This window comes from Balaenoptera ricei, chromosome 7 (assembly GCF_028023285.1).
Source record: "Balaenoptera ricei isolate mBalRic1 chromosome 7, mBalRic1.hap2, whole genome shotgun sequence".
NCBI lineage: Eukaryota > Metazoa > Chordata > Mammalia > Artiodactyla > Balaenopteridae > Balaenoptera > Balaenoptera ricei.
The window spans coordinates 65,885,149-65,905,390 of NC_082645.1; the positions used below are offsets into that span (position 1 = coordinate 65,885,149).

The following is a 20,242-nucleotide window of genomic DNA, read 5'->3' on the forward strand; positions in this document are numbered from 1 at the left end:
AAGGTGGGGAGGGGCAATAGGGGTAGGGGAGTAAGAGGTACAAGCTACTATGTATAAATAAATAAGCTACAAGGATACATTGTACAGCACAGGGAATATAGCCAATATTTTATAATACCTGTAACTGGAGTATGACCTTTAAAAATCATGAATCACTATATTGTACACCTGTTACTTATATAATATTGTACATCAACTATGCTTCAATTTAAAAAATAAAAATATTTTTGCTTGTTGTGTTCACTGTTACTCCCCAGATTCCCATAATAGGACTTGGCACATGGTAGTTGCTCAATAAATATTTGCTGAATAACTGAACAAATGAACAAACGAATAAATGAATACCTATTTTATGGATCAGGAAATTGAAGCTGAGAGAGACCAAGCCATTTGCCCAATGTCACACTGTTACTAAGTGGTGAAGCCAGAATTCCAGACACAGTCCGACTGATGCCAATGCCCACAGTCTTAAGCACTCTCTCACACCCTCTCAAATGGGAGAGCGGTGATTTAGTCAGACAAATTGCTCATTTTGACTCATTCTACATAGATTTGACACCACAGACTGAAAAGACAGAGGGACCATATTTATTCTAACCCTTAATTTTTTTTAACATCTTTATTGGAGTATAATTGCTTTACAATGGTGTGTTAGTTTCTGCTTTATAACAAAGTGAATCAGCTATACATATACGTATATCCCCATATCTCCTCCCTCTTGCGTCTCCCTCCCACCCTCCCTATTCCACTCCTCTAGGTGGGCACAAAGCTCCGAGCTGATCTCCCTGTGCTATGTGGCTGCTTCCCACTAGCTATCTGTTTTACATTTGGTAGTGTATATATGTCATGCCACTCTCTCACTTCGTCCCAGCTTACACTTCCCCCTCCCCGTGTCTTCAAGTCCATTCTCTACGTCTGTGTCATTATTCCTGTCCTGCCCCTAGCCCCTAGGTTCTTCAGAACCTTTTTTTTTTTTTTTAGATTCCATATATATGTGTCTGACCCTTAATTGAAGGAGATTATTTTGTCTCCTAAAAAACCAAGGCTTATCAATGTACACATTTACTTTTTTTTAAAAATAAATTTATTTATTTATTTATTTTTGGCTGCATTGGGTCTTTGTTGTTGGGTCTTGGTTGCTGCACGCAGGCTTTCTCTAGTTGCAGTTAGCAGGGTCTACTCTTCGTTGCAGTGCGTGGGCTTCTCATTGAGGTGGTTTCTCTTGTTGCAGAGCTCGGGCTCTAGGCATGCGGGCTTCAGTAGTTGTGGCACGCAGGCTCCGTAGTTGTGGCTCGCGGGCTCTAGAGCGCAGGCTCAGTAGTTGTGGTGCACGGGCTTAGTTGCTCCTTGGCATGTGGGATCTTCCCAGACCAGGGCTTGAACCCGTGTCCCCTGCATTGGCAGGCGGATTCTCAACCACTGCGCCACCAGTGAAGTCCCCACATTTACTTTTTTTTTTTTAAATTAATTAATTAATTTATTTTTGGCTGTTTTGGGTCTTCGTTTCTGTGCGAGGGCTTTCTCCAGTTGTGGCGAGCGGGGGCCACTCTTCATCGCCATGCGCGGGTCTCTCACTGTCGTGGCCTCTCCCGTTGCGGAACACAGGCTCCAGATGTGCAGGCTCAGTACTTGTGGCTCACGGGCTTAGTTGCTCTGTGGCATGTGGGATCTTCCCAGACCAGGGCTCGAACCTGTGTTCCCTGCATTGGCAGGCAGATTCTTAACCACTGCGCCACCAGGGAAGCCCCCCACATTTACTTTTATGCCAACAGCAATGAATTCTCCTTGTGGTTCTCAAAATAATAAAATAATTCACTCAGGCAAACCTAGCTAAGAAGACAAATATTTCTCTGATTTGGAAGATTTTCTTTAATTTATGATTTAATCTGTATCATAGAATTATCCTAAGGGAGAAATTGTTTTTTCTATAGCAAACTAAAAAAGATTTAGAATTCTGGTGCTCTCCCAATCAATACTGACTGGTTCAGAAGGTAAAAAGAATTACTATATACAAGCTAAATAAACTGAAGTTTAAGAAAATAGCTGTTTCAAAAAACAAACTTCCAGATGAAAATACTTTATTCATACACAGTCAAGTAAACTCCTATAGGATGAGCCAACTTTTCAGCTATTAAAACTCTCCAGTGTTTGCAACAAGGCCATAATTTCATTGTTAATCATGATACATATTTAAACACCCAGTGTTTCATATTAGGAAGCTTTGCTACCAGAAAGCAGGGAACAGATATTTCACCTGTAATACTCTATGATACCAAAACCTGAGGGTCCTATATGTGCAAGATTTCATGTAGAGAAAAGCTGTAAGCAAGCTCTTTACTACAAATATTCATTATTATCCACTATATCCATCTGATTATCCACTCAGATCTTAGGGACTAAAAGAGTGGTTTGCAGCTATTTATGTCAGTACCAATCTTGTAAATAGCTGTTCTCCCCCAGTGAATAACAATTCATGCTGCTCAGTAGTAAAGAATGTTTATTTTATTTCTTTAACTGGTTATTTTACTACTTTGTCCCTCTTAGGGAAAAGACAGATATTAAAAATACATATAACCATGCAGATCAGTAATTCTTTAGCTTTTGTCTCCAAGTAAATATTTCTTGAGTACCTATTATAATCTCTGCTAATTGCTAGAAATACAAAGATGAAAAAGATTTGATCTCTGCTTTCATATTTATGTTCAGGAGAGAAACTAATCATTATATTTCAATCCAACAAAAATTTATTGAGTAGTATTATAGGGAATTTTTAATAAAATTTAGTGATATTAACTGAATTCTGGGCAGAAGGAATTGAATAAGCAAAAAATCAGGAGTTGGGAAGATGCATTTTGTGTCCTGTAAATGGCAAGAAACCCAGTGAGACTTAAGTGTGAACAATGTATGGGCAATGTGTCGAGAAATGAGAGTCAAAAAGTATTTGAGACTCAATCCTGAAATGATTCAAATGCCATTCTGAAGAGTTTCGGTTTTATAAAACCGAACTTCTCTCTGGAAACCACAGAGATCTGTGAGACTTACAGTGAGTGGCATGGTCACATCAGGTCTGCAAATAGAACTCTAGCAACAGGACTCCAGAGAGAGGGGAAGAATCAAGAATGGGGAGATACAAACCATCACTTCTAAAGGTTATGGACCAAGAGTATTTTGTAAGTAAAACGGATAGAATTTGACAACCAATTAGATATTGGACGTGAGATTAAAGGAAGTAGAATCAAGGATGATGGCTAGGTCTCTGGCCAGGTGGCTAAAAGAAGGGTGATACTATGGAGTAACGTAGAAAACTCCAGAGGAAGACTACAGTCAGGGCACCAGTGCAGGAAGGCAGTGAGTTTGGTTTGGGATTTGTAGCATTTGAGAGGGAGCAGAAGATCCAAGTAGGAATGACCTGTGGAATCCTGGAGCTTCAGAAGTGAAATAAGCCTACTGACCTACATTCAGCACCAGAGTGAGAGCTGAACTCACATGCACTTAGGCGACTTCCAAGGGATAGAGTGGAGAACAGAAGAGAAAGCAGAAGATAGCTACCACCACTTCAAGACCAGGTAAAGGAAATGAGGCAGAGGAGGTACAACAGGGGAAGCTGAGGCAGGCGGTGAACCAGAGCGGGAGTCAGGCGGCCAGGGGAGGAATTTGAGGGAGGAGGGGTGGTGGGCACTGTCAGCTGCTTCAGGGAGATTAAAAGGATGACTAGTAATATTCCATAGTTAGGGGATCAGTATTTATTGAAGCAAATGTTTTTGCTGTTGTTCAGTCAGATGGTCATCTAGGGAATACCTGGTCAGGCATGAGTAATAAAGCTGCCAGAGGAATAAAAGTCACTGGATTCGATAAGATTGTGAAGCTGAATAGCAAGAAAACGTGCCTGCAGCCGTGCATCCAGAATATTGGGCCAGCTATCTTATAACAATACAAAAATTGTCAGCAACCCTCTACAGTATATTTCCTTTTACTTTTTCTTTTCAAATTGTTTTGTTTTTCTTTTCTCTAGCACATTGTTTATAAAGTAGAAAGGAGAAGTTAGCAGTTTTACATATTTGGAGATTAAAACTCACGAAAGTTAAATGACTTGCTCAGAGTCCCACAGCTAGTTAATGGCTATTCTGGGGAGGCTGGGAAAGCTCAAAAGTCACCAGCAATCATCCTGCCCCCTACCGATCCTTTCCATTTTAGCAGGCTTTTCACAAAGCCCTGGACTTTAATCCTGCCATGTTGCCTGGCTAAACTAAACTAAATTAAAACTACACTAAACTAAACTAAATGACTAAAACACAGATCTGTCCTGAGTTGAAGAATGTCAGGTAGGGACACCCTCTGTTAACCAGTTATCAGCAACCCAGCACATGTATATATGTATATATTTACATATATAAGTGAAATAGTAACAATACTTACCCTCACTATGTGCAATGCTCTCTGATGTTTTCATTTACAAAATACACTGTTCAAGACAAGATTTCATATCGCAACTCGTGGGTCGTGACCCACAGTTTGGGAAACGCTGCCTGAGAGCCATCCTTGCCTGATCTGAATCATAGCACACACATCTGATGGGCTGGCAGAACCTGCCTGCTCTGCCTCACAGTTGTTCTCTTAATCTGCCCTCTTCTCTCTAGCGCTGTCCTGTCTCTAGCTTAGTGGCGATATCTTCCAAACTGTTAACAATAGGTGCACCTTCTCTCTTTGCTCAGTAGTGGATCCAAAGCTCTTCTTCTCTCCTTAAGGCCACCACCAAATTCACCTTAGTCACACTCAGTTGGTAACTGGCTCCTCAGTCACACATGAAGTATTTGGCAGAAGCTCCAGCCTCTAAAATCCTAACCTAGCCTCTATCCCAGAGGCGTCCTCCTTCTGTCTAGGGCCAACCCCTTCTCATCTACACCGGACCCTTTGCCCACCCACTCTTTCCAAAGCTTGTTTACTCAGCTCTCCCTTCTCCTTGGACTCAGTCCCCTTGGCTCACTTCTCCCTCTTTATAAAATATCCTTCAATTCAACTTCCCTTTAGAGATGAACATCTTAAAAGGTGGTTTTACCCTGATGTGACCAGGCCACTCATTTCCGTTTATTCTTTGCCCCAGTTTTGCTGCGTTTTCTCCCCACCATTCACTGAAAGCTTGCACTGAGATTATGACCTCCCTGCCAAATCCCAAGGCATATTTTGAATTATCAGTCCTTCTTGATTTCGAAGCCATAATGGATACAGCTTTGAATCTTTCTGGCTTCCTTCTCTCACTATTGTCTTCCGGTCTGGTCTCTCAGACCATCCCTTCTCTGGCTCTCCTTTTTATTTTTGCATATTCTTCATTATCAGGATTCTTTACCTAATTCTCTTCTAGTCTTGGTCTACAAGCATTTTTTTAAAAAATGATCTTTTCCATTTCCATGGCATCGTCTACCACTTTTACCTTAAAATTCCTAAATCTCTCTTCATAGCTCTGTTCAGCTACTATAGAAATCTAGTTTTGATGGATTTAGCTTTTACATCCTACTGCTAATATTGCTTTTATCTAAGTTAGAAAGACAAGCAAAAAGTGACAAATGTTACTTGCTTTCCTATGAGAATCTCGCTGACATCTAGATGTCTCGCTGACATCTCGCTGGACTAGTTCCAGCAGCCCACAGCGGAAAGCCACCACTCTATAGCCACCTCTTATATACATGGTTTTTTCCCCCTTTCTCAGAGGTTCCTATCTTTTAGAATTTTCTCTTTGAATTGTCTGAGTGTTACCCACCAGCTCTGAAATAAGCTGCATGACCGGTACTGTCGTCCTTTTTCTTCATTTTATTCATAGGTAGGAACAGAAATACCCTGGTAGCCTTAAGTAATGAGACTTTGTAAAATATCAGTGTCTCTCTACCCCTCTTCCTCTCTTTTCTCTCTTCATGACCAGTCAATAAAGCGTGTCCCTACCTGACACTCTTCAACTCAGGACAGATCTGTGTTTTAGTCATTTAGTTTAGTTTAGTGTAGTTTTATTTATTTTATTTATTTATTTTTTTTAAACATCTTTAGTGGAGTATAATTGCTTTACAATGGTGTGTTAGTTTCTGCTTTATAACAAAGTGAATCAGTTATACATATACATATGTTCCCATATCTCTTCCCTCTTGCATCTCCCTCCCTCCCACCCTCCCTATCCCACCCCTCTAGGTGGTCACAAAGCACCAATCTCCCTGTGCTATGCGTGTAGTTTTAATTTAGTTTAGTTTAGCCAGGTAACGTGGCAGGATTAAAGTCCAGGGCTTTGTGAAAAGCCTGCTAAAATGGAAAGGATCGGTAGGGGGCAGGATGATTGCTGGTGACTTTTGAGCTTTCCCAGCCTCCCCAGAATAGCCATTAACTAGCTGTGGGGCTCTGAGCAAGTCATTTAACCTTCATGAGTTTTAATCTCCAAATATGTAAAACTGCTAACTTCTCCTTTCTACTTTATAAACAATGTGCTAGAGAAAAGAAAAACAAAACAATTTGAAAAGAAAAAGTAAAAGGAAATATACTGTAGAGGGTTGCTGACTATTTTTGTATTGTTATAAGACAGCCGGCCCAACAGCACAGCTGCTGTTTTGTGAGTTGCCTGAGGCCTTGCTAATGGATGGTTTGTCTCTACAGCAGTGTTTGTTGGAGCATGGTACACCTACCAAGCAGGTGGGCTTTCTTGCTATTCAGCTTCACAGTCTTATCAAATCCAGTGACTTTTATTCCTCTGGCAGCTTTATTACTCATGCCTGACCAGATATTCCCTAGATGACCATCTGACTGAACAACAGCAAAAACATTTGCTTCAATAAATACTGATCCCCTAAGTATGGAGTATTGTTAGTCATCCTTTTAATCTCCCTGAAGCAGCTGACAATGCCCACCATCCCTCCTTCCTGAAACTCCTCCCCTGGCTGCCTTGACTATGGGTTGTAGGCAAAAAAGTTTGAAACCTACCACTTCAATGTGGAAGGCTGAGCAGAAGGTGACATCTTAAATCAAGATCAAGAATACAGATAAGGAGAAGTTTCAGGGCTTAACAATCAAGTATACCCTGAGATTCCTAATTCTCTCTTTGTTTCCTAATTCTCTCTTTGTTTCTCTAATGAGCTAATAGAAATCTAATTTGATGGCTTGAGCTTTTACATTCTATGACTAATGCACAATCAACTGTTTTGTCTAACTACTGGTCTAACTAGAATTCCTTTTTTAATTGTTTCAACCCATGGCACTTTATAAACTAATTCCTTGAGTTTTTTGGATCAGTTTTCTGCCTGGCTAAACTAAACTAAATTAAAACTACACTAAACTGAAACACAGAGATAATTATTAATAAAAAGAAGGCATTCATTCTGTGATTTAGAAAAATAATTCTGCTCTCATAATGATATTAGTTTGAATGATAAAATTTTGAGTTTTAAGTGTTAGCCCAGTTTTCAGTATCTCTGATATCTACACAGTTCAATCCCAGTTTATTTAGTCTTTTGACAAAGAGATTTTTTAAAGAAATTCTTTTGAAGCAGAAAATTGACTCAGTGTAGTTTTTTCACTCTGTTACACATATTAAACTTTGATTTGGATGATGGAAAGAGGTGGAAAGAAATGGAGAGGTGTGAGGGAAAAGGCCAATAAGTTTATAAATTTCAAACTACAAAGAGACAAGAGAATATTACCAATCTTTCATTGTCAGAGAAATGAAGAATCTTATTCATGTCCTTGAAAACGAAGAATGGAGTTGCCAGTGTATGCCAAGAGTGATTCTCCTCTGAAATGGAGGTGAGTGGTTCTAGATGAGACATGAGGGTGGTGTGACAGTGGCTGCAACACACACACACACATGCGCGACACATGCGCGCGCGCGCGCGCACACACACACACACACACACACACACACAGCAGAGTCTGGAGTTAAACCAGCCTGGGTTCCAACCCCAGCTCACTCACTTACTAACTGTGATCTTGGGCAAATCATTTAACCTCAGTAATTTAGTAGCCTCATCTGATAGTATCTTGAGATGATAAAAATAGACTTCTCAAGGTTGTTATTAGGTGGGAATAAGACAATTCCTGTAAAGTGCTCACAGGGAAATGCAGTAAGTACTAGTTCAATATTATGATTGCATTTTTTTTCCTAGGGATGCCATAACAAAGTACCATGAACCAGGTGGCTCAGAACAACAGAAATGTATTATCTCACAGTTCTGGAGTCAGCAGCCTTACGTCAAGGTGTTTGAAGGGCCATAATCACGCTGAAACCTGTTGGGGAAGGAAGCTTCTGGTAGCCCTGCCATCCATTGGCTTGTGGCACCATAACTCTTATTTTCAAATGGTGCTCTCCCTGTGTCTCTCCACATAGTCTTTCCTCTGAGCATGTCGGTCTCTCTATCCAAATTTCCCCTTTTAATAAGGACACCAGTCATATGGGATTAGGGCCCACCTCAAAGACCTCATTTTTAAACAATTACCTCTGTAAAGACTCTATATCCAAATAAGGTCACATCCTGAGGTCCTGGAAGTTAAGACTGCAACCTATCTTTTTGAGGGGAACACAATTCAACCCGTAACAGTGATTCACTAAATTATCCTGCTAGAGATATTTTGCAAGAGATAAGTTAGTAAAGGACTTTAAAATTGTAGAATATCCTTCTCTAGTGATTCATTTTCTGTTTCTTTTTCTTTTTAAAAGAAGGAATACTTGATCTTTTTCATGTAATGACTTGTGTAGAAATTGAGTTGCCTGCTCTTAGCTGAGTCTGGAATGGCTGGGTGTGACTTCTCTGTCATCCTATGGTTTCCTGGTCTTGAGGAAAGGAGAACAGCCACAGGCCTATGCAGCCAGGCCTGCAGAATAACACACCACAGAAACAGAGCATATACCTCCACTCTAAATGGTTTGTTAATCACATAACAACCTCAATTGCACTCGTCACAACTGGAAGAGAATGGCTCTTCAATGGAATTTAAATGAGTATAAATTACATACTTATTAATCAAAATGAATCCTTCTCAGCCAAGTACTTTTTTGTCTTGTTAAATCTTTTTAATGAGTAATATGGACTTTTTGTTGTCCAGTTTTCTCTGCCATGACCCTGATTCTAAACCCACTTTCATCATGCAAAATGATACCCAAACATTAAACATTCATTTCTACTTCATATGCTTTACAAAATGACATATATTTTTGCCCCAAAACTGGACCGTACTATGAAGGTTTGATCTCCTAACACTGCAGTCATGGGTATACCTATCAAAGGCTTTAAATTAATTAACATAAGAAATAAAAACAGGAATATCTGAGGACTGAATGCAGGCCAGTAGTGAATCCAGCACCTTTATTTTTTATTCACGGCTGTATTGATCCACATTTACTCAAATGCATTAATGACCTCCTCTAACAGAACTCTCATTTTAATTATAGTTTGTCATTACCTCAGTTTTCTCAAGTAGTTAATAATCTGAAAACGCATAATTACACTGACTCCAGATACATTTCTTAAAAACTGCTATTTTCAGATTTGGCCCCAGGTGACGGACTGCAGTCATTGCTAATTGGCAGTAGTAATGGATCAATGCCACAAGGTGGCACTATAAGCAATAGGCTACTGGTGCTTATTTTATTTATTTATTTATTTATTTTAACATCTTTACTGGAGTATAATTGCTTTACAATGTTGTGTTAGTTTCTGCTGTATAACAAAGTGAATCAGCTATACGTGTATATATATCCCCATATCCTCCCACGCTCCCTATCCCACCCCTCTAGGTGGTCACAAAGCACCAAGCTGATCTCCCTGTGCTATGTGGCTGCTTCCCACTAGCTATCTATTTTACATTTGGTAGTGTATATATGTCAATGTTATTCCCTCACTTCATCCCAGCTTACCCTTCCCCCTCCCCATGTCCTCAAGTCCATTCTCTGTGTCTGCGTCTTTATTCCTGTCCTGCCATTGTGTTCATCAGAACCACTTTTTTTTTTTAGATTCCATATATATGTGATAGTATACAGTATTTTTTTTCTCATTCTGACTTACTTCACTCTGTATGACAGACTCTAGGTCCACCCACCTCACTACAAATAATTCAATTTCGTTTATTTTTATGGCTGAGTAATACTGCATTGTATATATGTGCCACATCTTCCTCATCCATTCATCTGTCAATGGACACTTAGGTTGCTTACATGTCCTGGCTATTGTAAATAGTGCCACAATGAACATTGTGGTACATGACTCTTTTTGAATAACGGTTTTCTCAGGGTATATGCCCAGTAGTGGCATTGCTGGGTCGTATGGTAGTTCTATTTTTAGTTTTTTAAGGAACTTCCATACTGTTCTCCATAGTGGCTGTATCAATTTACATTCCCACCAAAAGTGCAAGAGGGTGCCCTTTTCTCCACACCCTCTCCAGCATTTATTGTTTGTAGATTTTTTGATGATGGCCATTCTGAGCGGTGTGAGGTGATACCTCATTATAGTTTTGACTTGCATTTCTCTAATGATTAGTGATGTTGAGCATCTTTTCATGTGTTTGTTGGCAATCTGTATATCTTCTTTAGAGAAATATCAGTTTAGGTCTTCTGCCCATTTTTGGATTGGGTTGTTTATTTTTTTGATATTGAGCTGCATGAGCTGCTTTTATATTTTACAGGTTAATCCTTTGTCAGTTGCTTCGTTGGCAAATACTTTCTCCCATTCTGAGGGTTGTCTTTTTGTCTTGTTTATGGTTTCCTTTCCTGAGCAAAAGCTTTTAAGTTTCATTAGGTCCCATTTGTTTATTTTTGTTTTTATTTCCATTTCTCTAGGAGGTGGGTCAAAAAGGATCTTGCTGTGATTTATGTCATAGAGTGTTCTGCCTGTATTTTCCTCTAAGAGTTTTATAGTCTCTAGCCTTACATTTAGGTATTTAATCCATTTTGAGTTTATTCTTTTATATGGTGTTAGGGAGCGATCTAATTTCATTCTTTTCCATGTAGCTGTCCAGTTTTCCCAGCACCATTTATTGAACAGGCTGTCTTTTCTCCATTATATATTCTTGCCTCCTTTATCAAAGATAAGGTGATCATATGTGTCTGGGTTTATCTCTGGGCTTTCTCTCCTGTGCCATTGATCTATATTTCTGGTTTTCTGCCAGTACCATACTGACTTGATTACTGTAGCTTTGCAGTATAGTCTGGATTCAGGGAGTCTGATTCCTCCAACTCCGTGTTTCTTTCTCAAGATTGCTTTGGCTATTTGGGGTCTTTTGTGTTTCCATACAAGTTGTGAAATTTTTTGCTCTACTTCTGTGAAAAATGCCATTGGTAGTTTGATAGGGATTGCACTGAATCTGTAGATTGCTTTGGGTAGTAGAGTCATTTTCACAATGTTGATTCTTCCAATCCAAGAACATAGTATATCTCTCCATCTGTTTGGATCATCTTTAATTTCTTTCATCAGTGTCTTATAGTTTTCTGCATACAGGTCTTTTGTCTCTTTAGGTAGGTTTATTCCTAGGTATTTTAATCTTTTTGTTGCAATGGTAAATAGGAGTGTTTCCTTAATTTCTCTTCCAGATTTTTCATCATTAGTGTATAGGAATGCAAGAGATTTCTGTGCATTGATTTTGTATCCTGCTGCTTTACTAAATTCATAGATTAGCTCCAGTAGTTTTCTGGTAGCATCTTTAGGGTTTTCTACGTATAGTATCATGTCATCTTCAAACAGTGACAGTTTTACTTCTTCTTTTTCAATTTGGATGCCTTTTATTTCTTTTTATTCTCTGATTGCTGTGGCTAAAACTTCCAAAACTATGTTGAATAACAGTGGTGAGAGTGGACAACCTTGTCTTCTTCCTGATCTTAGAGGAAATTGTTTCAGTGTTTCACCATTGAGAATGATGTTGCCTGTGGGTTTGTCATATATGGCCTTTATTATGTTGAGGTAGGTTCTCACTATGCCTACTTTCTGGAGAGTTTTTATCATAAATTGGTGTTGAATTTTGTTGAAAGCTTTTTCTGCATCTACTGAGATTATCATATGGTTTTTATCCTTCAATTTGATAATATGGTGTATCACATTGAATGATTTGTGTATATTGAAGAATCCTTGCATACCTGGGATAAACCCCACTTGATCATGGTGCATAATCCTTTTAATGTGCTCTTGGATTCTGTTTGCTAGCATTTTGTAGAGGATTTTTGCTTCTATGTTCATCAGTGATATTGGCCTGTAGTTTACTTTCTTTGTGACATCTTTGTCTGGTTTTGGGATCAGGGTGATGGTGGCCTCATAAAATGAGTTTGGGAGTGTTCCTCCCTCTGCTATATTTTGGAAGAGTTTGAGAAGGATAGGTGTTAGCTCTTCTCTAAATGTTTGATAGAATTCGCTTGAGAAGCCATCTGGACCCAGGCTTTTGTTTTGGAAGATTTTTAATCACAGTTTCAATTTCAGTGCTTGTGATTGGTCTGTTTATATTTTCTATTTCTTCCTGGTTCAGTCTCAGAAGGTTGTGCTTTTCTAAGAATTTGTCCATGTCTTCCAGGTTGTCCATTTTATTGGCATATAGTTACTTGTAGTATTCCCTCATGATTCTTTGTATTTCTGCAGTGTCAGTTGTAACTTCTCCTTTTTCAGTTCTAATTCTGTTGATTTGACTCTTCTCACTTTTTTTTTTCTTGAAGAGTCTGGCTAGTGGTTTATCAATTTTGTTTATCTTCTCAAAGAACCAGCTTTTAGTTTTATTGATCTTTGCTATCATTTCCTTCATTTCTTTTGCATCTATTTCTGATCTAATCTTTATGATTTCTTTCCTTCTGCTAACTTTGGGGTTTTTTTGTTCTTCTTTCTCTAACTGCTTTAGGAGTAAGGTTAGGTTGTTTTTCTTCCTTCTTGAGGTAGGATTGTATTGCTATAAATTTCCCTCTTAGAACTGCTTTTGCTGCACCCCATAGGTTTTGGGTCATTGTGGTATCATTGTCATTTGTGTCTAGGTATTTTTTGATTTCCTCTTGGATTTCTTCACTGATCTTTTGGTTATTTGGTAGTGTATAGTTTAGCCTCCGTGTGTTTGTATTTTTTACAGATTTTTTTCCTGTAATTGATATCTAGTCTCATAGGGTTGTGGTCAGAAAAGATACTTGATAAGATTTCAATATTCTTAAATTTACCAAGGCTTGATTTGTGACCTAAGATATGATCTATCCTGGAGAATGTTCCATGAGCACCTGAGAAGAAAGTGTATTCTGTGGTTTTTGGATGGAATATCGTAGAAATATTAATTAAGTGCATCTTGTTTAATGTATCATTTAGAGCTTGTGTTTCCTTATTTATTTTCATTTTGGATGATCTGTCCATTGGTGAAAGTGGGGTGTTACAGTCCCCTACTATGACAGTGTTCCTGTCGATTTCCCCTTTTATGGCTGTTAGCATTTGCCTTATGTATTGAGGTGTTCCTATGGGGTGCATAAATATTTACAATTGTTATACCTTCTTCTTGGATTGATCCTTTGATCATTATGTAGTGTCCTTCTTTGTCTCTTGTAATAGTCTTTATTTTAAAGTCCATTTTGTCTGATATGAGAATTGCTACTCCAGCTTTCTTTTGATTTCCATTTGCATGGAATATCTTTTTGCATCCCCCCACTTTCAGTCTGTATGTATCCCTAGGTCTGAAGTGGGTCTCTTGTACACAGCATATATATGGGTCTTGTTTTTGTATCCATTCAGCCAGTCCGTGTCTTTTGGTTGGCGCACTTAATCCATTTACATTTAAGGTAGTTATCAATATGTATGTTCCTATTACCATTTTCGTAATTGTTTTGGGTTTGTTATTGTAGGTCTTTTCCTTCCCTTGTGTTTCCTGCCTAAAGAAGTTCCTTTAGCATTTGTTGTAAAGCTGGTTTGGTGGTACTGAATTCTCTTAGTTTTTGCTTGTCTGTAAAGGTTTTAATTTCTCTGTTGAATCTGAATGAGATCCTTGCTGGGTAGAGCAATCTTGGTTGTAAGTTTTTCTCTTGCATCATTTTCAATATGCCCTGCCACTCCCTTCTGGCTTGCAGAGTTTCTGCTGAAAGATCAGCTGTTAACCTTATGGGGATTCCCTTGTATGTTCTTTGTTGCTTTTCCCTTCCTGCTTTTAATATTTTTTCTTTGTATTTAATCTTTGATAGTTTGATTAATATGTGTCTTGGCATTTTTCTCCTTGGATTTATCCTGTATGGGACTCTCTGCACTTCCTGGACTTGACTGACTATTTCCTTTCCCATATTAGGGAAGTTTTCAACTATAATCTCTTCAAATATTTCCTCAGAACTTTTCTTTTCCTCTTCTTCTTCTGGAACCCCTATAATTCAAATGTTGGTGCGTTTAATGTTGTCCCAGAGGTCTCTGAGACTGTCCTCAATTGTTTTCATTCTTTTTTCTTCATTCTGCTCTGCAGTAGTTATTTCCACTATTTTATCTTCCAGGTCACTTATCTGTTTTTCTGCCTCAGTTATTCTGCTATTGATTCCTTCTAGAGAATTTTTAATTTCATTTATTGTGTTGTTCATCATTGTTTGTTTCCTCTTTAGGTTTTCTAGGTCCCTGTTAAACGTTTCTTGTATTTTCTCCATTCTATTTCCAAGATTTTGGATCATCTTTACTATCATTGCTCTGAATTCTTTTTCAGGTAAACTGCCTATTTCCTCTTCATTTGTTTGCTCTGGTGGGTTTTTACCTTGCTCCTTCATCTGCTGCATATTCCTGTGTCTTCTCATTTTGTTTAACCTACTGTGTTTGGGGTCTCCTTTTTGCAGGCTGCAGGTTTGTAGTTCCCATTGTTTTTGGTGTCTGCCCCCAGTGGGTGAGGTTGGTTCAGTGGCTAGTGTAGGCTTCCTGGTGGAAGGGACTGGTGCCTGTGTTCTGGTTGATTAGGCTGGATCTTGTCTTTCTGGTGGGCAGGGCTATGTCTGGTGATGTGTTTTGGGGTGTCTGTGAACTTAGTATGATTTTAGGCAGCCTCTCTGCTAATGGGTGTGGTTGTGTTCCTGTCTTGCTAGTTGTTTTTCATGGGGCATCCAGCACTGGAGCTTGCTGGCCATTGGGTGGAGCTGGGTCTTAGCTTTGAGACAGAGATCTCTGGGAGAGCTCACGCCAATTGACATTATGTGGGGACAGGAGGTCTCTGGTGGCCCAATGTCCTGAACTCAGCTCTCCCACCTCATAGGCTCAGGCCTGACACCAGGCCAGAGCACCAAGATCCTGTCAGCCACACAGCTCAGAAGAAAAGCGAGGAAAAATAGAAAGAAAAAAAAAATTTTTTTAATAATAATAAAGAAAGAAAAGAAAAAAAAACATTAAAATAGAAAAATTTTTTAAAAAATTAAAAAAAGAAGAGAGCAACCAAACCAATAAACAAATCCACCAATGATAACAAGCGCTAAACACTAAACTAAGATAAACATAAAAATCAGAAACAAATCAGTCACAGACAGCAAACCCTAAGTCTACAGTTGATCCCAAAGTCCACCACCACAATTTTGGGTTGACTTTTTGTCTATTCAGTTATTCCACAGATGCAGGGTACATCAAGTTGATTATGGGGGTTTAATCCGCTGCTCCTGAGGCTGCTGGGAGAGATTTCCCTTTCTCTTCTTTGTTCGCACAGCTCCTGGGGTTCAGCTTTGGTTTTGGCCCCACCTCTGCATGTAGGTCACCCTCAGGCATCTGTTCCCACCCAGACAGGATGGGGATAAAGCAGCGGCTGATTAGGGGGCTCTTGCTCATTCAGCACGGGGAGAGGGAGGGGTAAGGTAGTTACAATTGGAATGTGGGGTGAGCCTGTGGTGGCAGTGGCCAGCATGACATTGCAACAGCCTGGGGTGCACCATGTGTTCTCCCAGGGAAGTTGTCCCTGGATCACAGGACCCCGGCAGTGGCGGGGTGCAAAGGCTTCTTGGGGGAGAGGGTGTGTGGACAGTGACCTGTGCTTGCACACAGGATTCTCAGTGGCTGCAGCAGCGTTAGCGTTTCATGTCCATCTCTGGGGTCTGAGCTGATAGCCACAGCTTGTGCCCGTCTCTGAAGCTCGTTTAGGTGACGTTCTGAATCCCCTCTCCTCATGCACCCTGAAAAATGGTCTTTTGCCTCTTAGGCAGGTCCAGACTTTTTCCCGGACTCCCTCCCAGCTAGCTGTGGTGCACTAGTCCCCTTCAGGCTGTGTTCACGCAGCCAACCCCAGTCCTCTCCCTGGGATCTGACCTCTGAAGCCCAAGCCTCAGCTCCCAGCCCCCACCTGCCCTGGCAAGTGAGCAGAGAAGCCTCTCAGGCTGGTGAGTGCTGGTCGGCACCGATCCTCTGTGCGGGAATCTCTCCACTTTGTCCTCTGCATCCCTGTTGCTGCGCTCTCCTCTGTGGCTCCGAAGCTTCCCACCCCCGGGTCCCTGCCAGTGAAGGAGCTTCCTAATGTGTGGAAACTTCCTCCTTCACAGCTCCCTCCCAGAGGTGTAGGTTCCATCCTATTCTTTTTTTTTTTTTTTTATAGTGAAAGCTTTTATATTTAGAATTAGTCAGCGGGACTCAGTTTAGATGATCCCAATTTTGTTGGCAACATCCAAAGCATCATAGTCAGGAGCCAGTCGAACACATGCCTTCTTCTCTCCACCAGGCCTGATCAGGGTGTTGACCTTAGCCACGTCAGTGTCATAGAGCTTCTTCACAGCCTGTTTAATTTGGTGCTTGTTGGCCTTGACATCCACAATGAACACCAGTGTGTTGTTGTCTTCTATTTTCTTCATGGCTGACTCGGTGGTGAGGGGGAACTTGATGATGGCATAGTGGTCAAGCTTGTATCTCCTAGGGGCGCTCTTCCGAGGATATTTGGGCTGTCTCCTGAGCCGCAGTGTTTTGGGCCGTCGGAAGCTGGGTTACGTCCGGATCTTCTTTTTTTTGTGGCTGTGTATGCCTTTCAACACTGCTTTCTTGGCCTTCAAAGCCTTTGCTTTGGCTTCGGCTTTGGGAGGGGCAGGGACTTCCTTCTTTGCCTTCGGCGCCATCTTCATGAAAAGCCATCCTATTCTTTTGTCTCTGTTTTTCTTTTATTTCTTTTGCCCTACCCAGGTAGGTGGGGATTTTCTTTCCTTTTGGGAAGTCTGAGGTCTTCTGCCAGCATTCAGCAGGTGTTCTGTAGGAGTTGTTCCACATGTCGATGTATTTTTGATGCATTTGTGGGGAGGAAGGTGATCTCCACATCTTACTCCTCCACCATCTTGAAGGTTCCCCCTCTGGTGCTTATTTTAATTGGCACCTATTCTAAAAGCTGATCCAGTCCACGTGGTTCTAAAGAAAACTGGAAAACTCTGAGACTCAAATGAAGAATGGAGACAAGATTACATAAATAGAAAAAAAAAAAGCAGCTATAATTATCATATCAAAAACACAATCCAGGTCTTCTACTACACATAAGAAGCTACTTTAAAGACTGCTCTTATTTACTGTAATGAATTAGTTACTTGAAAAATGAAACACAAATTCATGAAGGTTTTGTTACTTGATGGACTAAAGGAAACTTTTTCATATGTTATGTGTTTCTTAATTTTTTTTTATTTTGAAAGACATGGCACCAGTGAGTTTATAGTTGAACCAGAAGACAGACAGAAAACTAAGAATTAATAGTATACTAGTTATAGCCATAAGATAAATAAGTTTGGTCATCAAGTCTGTGTAATATGATTGTTTCAGTCAAGTAAGTAAGACAACTGGCATTGACAGCTTAGAAAGAGTGACCTTCCAGATCAAGAATTCTGAAGCTAATGATGGCCCATTATTAGGAGTACGTGACAAAGTCAACCCCCAAAGTAGAACCAATTAATAAAATAAATTAGCAACATATCTTCTCTTTAATGCACTGGTACTCATATTTCCTTCTGTGAAATTCTGACTTCTACTTAGGCTATCAGTTACACCAAAATGACTATCTTTTGCTGTGCAATTGTTGCAGGGCTTAGGAAAAGAAATGATTTACATAAAAATTTGAAATTTGCCAATTGCTGAAAAAGATCTACTATAATTTGAGAGTATCTTAATACTCTGCTGATTTTAGATTGGTGCTGAATGGAAGAGCTAAAAATGATGCATAGCAAAAATGCATGAAATTGCTTGCTCATCTAAACAGTTTGTAACAGCAGAGCACATGAAAAGTTAAACAGTCCATATAAAAAATCTAGAACTAAAGTTTTTCTCATGAAATCAATAGCATATTGCTGAAGGTATGTATGACTGGCATAAGTACACTTTTTAGAAATTTAGATATAGTTGACATATAACATTATATTAGCTTCAGGTGTACAACAGAATGATTCAATATTTATATATATTGCATGTACACTTTTTAAAAATTTGAGATATATATCATGTACAATATTATATGAGTTACAGGTGAACAACACAGTGATTCACAATTTTTAAAGGTTCTATTCCATTTATAGTTATTATAAAAATTAGCTGTATTCCATGTTGTACAATATATCCTTGTAGCTTATTTATTTTATACATGATAGTTTGTACTTCTTAATCCCTTACCCTTAATTTGCCCCTCCCCACCTTTCCTCTCCCGGCTAGTAACCACTAGTTTGTTCTTTATATCTGTGAGTCTGTTTCCTTTTTATTATATTCACTAGTTTGTTTTATTTTTTTTAGATTTCACATATAAGTGATATCATACAGTATTTGTCTTTCTCTGTCTGACTTATTTCACTAAGCATAATACCCTCCAGGTCCATCTGTGTTACTGCAAATGGCAAAATTTGCATGGACACTTTTAATTGAGCCAAAGTAAATCCAGAAAGAAGACAAACATAGTTTATACCAGTGCTTCCTTTGAGCATTTTCAAATTATGAGGTTTTATTTCTTATGCTTTTATTCTTGATTCTGCATTAATTTGCACCTACTTATATGTTTCAGTCCCCGATTAAATCAAAAGCTTCTTGGACTCAGTAATATACCTCCTAATTTTTAAGCCCCTCACAGTCATAATAACAATAATATAATAAAGGCTGCCATTTGTTAAGTTCTTATTAGATGCTAGGTATTGTGATAAGTAGGTATCATTGCACATTAACCTCGCCAAAAAATCTCAAGAGATTAGTCCTAACGCACTGTCTGTTAATAAAGAGGAAACAAAGGTACAAGTTAATTTGCCAAGTTTACACAACTACTGAGTAGCAGAACCCAGTTTAGAATCCAAGAAACTTTATGCCAAATCCCCTGGCTTGCCTCATAGAGTGGAGGTAGAGGCATGGTGGTTAATGGCACATTGCCTGAGGTCTCTCTGGCTCCCAAGCTGACTGGTTTTATGGTCTTGGTGTATTACTCAGGCATTCTGTGTCTCAAGTTAGTTATTATACCACCTGGCAGTTCATAAAGCAGAAGTTCAAAAACTCTCACTAAGAACCTTCCAATTTCTCTCAGGTACCTCCGAACAAATAAACCCTTTTGTGAAACATTCTCCAGCTGCTTTAATAGGCGAGTAAATCAACTGGCATTTGATAGAACTGAAATAAGGTGGATATCTGATTTCTAGTAGTGGTCCTCAATGGCTTCTGACAGGTTACACTGTGCTGTGACTACTAGCATTTCAGGCTACTGCAATTAAAATAGCGCTTGCTTTCTCCAACAAATCTACTACATGTCTACATGTCAAGCAGGGTTGGCAATTGAAATGAAGAGTGTAGATGAATAGTAAACCTTTTTGAGAAAATGATAATTTGGAGTACTACTGAATTTGAACATTACTAAACCTGACTGAAGGATTGCCATGGTTTACCTTCAGTTTTATTTAATTTAATCGGTGTGTGGCTTTCATTTACCAAATATCCATACCCTTCTGGGAGTACTGGGAAATCTGTGATTTGAGCTAAAGTTACATAAATCAGGGAACACAGAAGCATAAGAGAGGTTCCTATAATTTTCTGGTGACTCATTTAAGCCAAAACAATCAATAAGGAATAATGTTCTCTTCTTACTTTCAAAGGCATTTGGGGCATTCAGCCAACATATACAGAGAAATTCATTAATCCCTTAATCAGTGGCATAGGAGGCAACACATTGTAGAAAGAACTCTGAACTCAATGTTAAGAAATGTTGAGTTTAAATCAAGCTCTGTTACTAATCAGCTGTGTCTCACTAGGCAAATCACTTCTCCTATCTGACTCAGTTTCCTGCTCTGTAAAGTAAGAGGATTTTTGTTCTTGAACTTTAAAGTTTTAAGAATTGGTACAGTGTAAAAACA

General features: G+C 39.3%; 1 protein-coding gene and 1 pseudogene across 1 annotated transcript in view; both read right to left on the reverse strand.

The window, feature by feature from the left end:
- PDE11A (phosphodiesterase 11A) overlaps positions 1-20,242 on the reverse strand; it is a 423,612-nt gene that overhangs the window by 309,707 nt on the left and 93,663 nt on the right. The window lies entirely within an intron of this gene.
- LOC132368566 (large ribosomal subunit protein uL23-like) lies at positions 16,535-17,014 on the reverse strand (annotated as a pseudogene).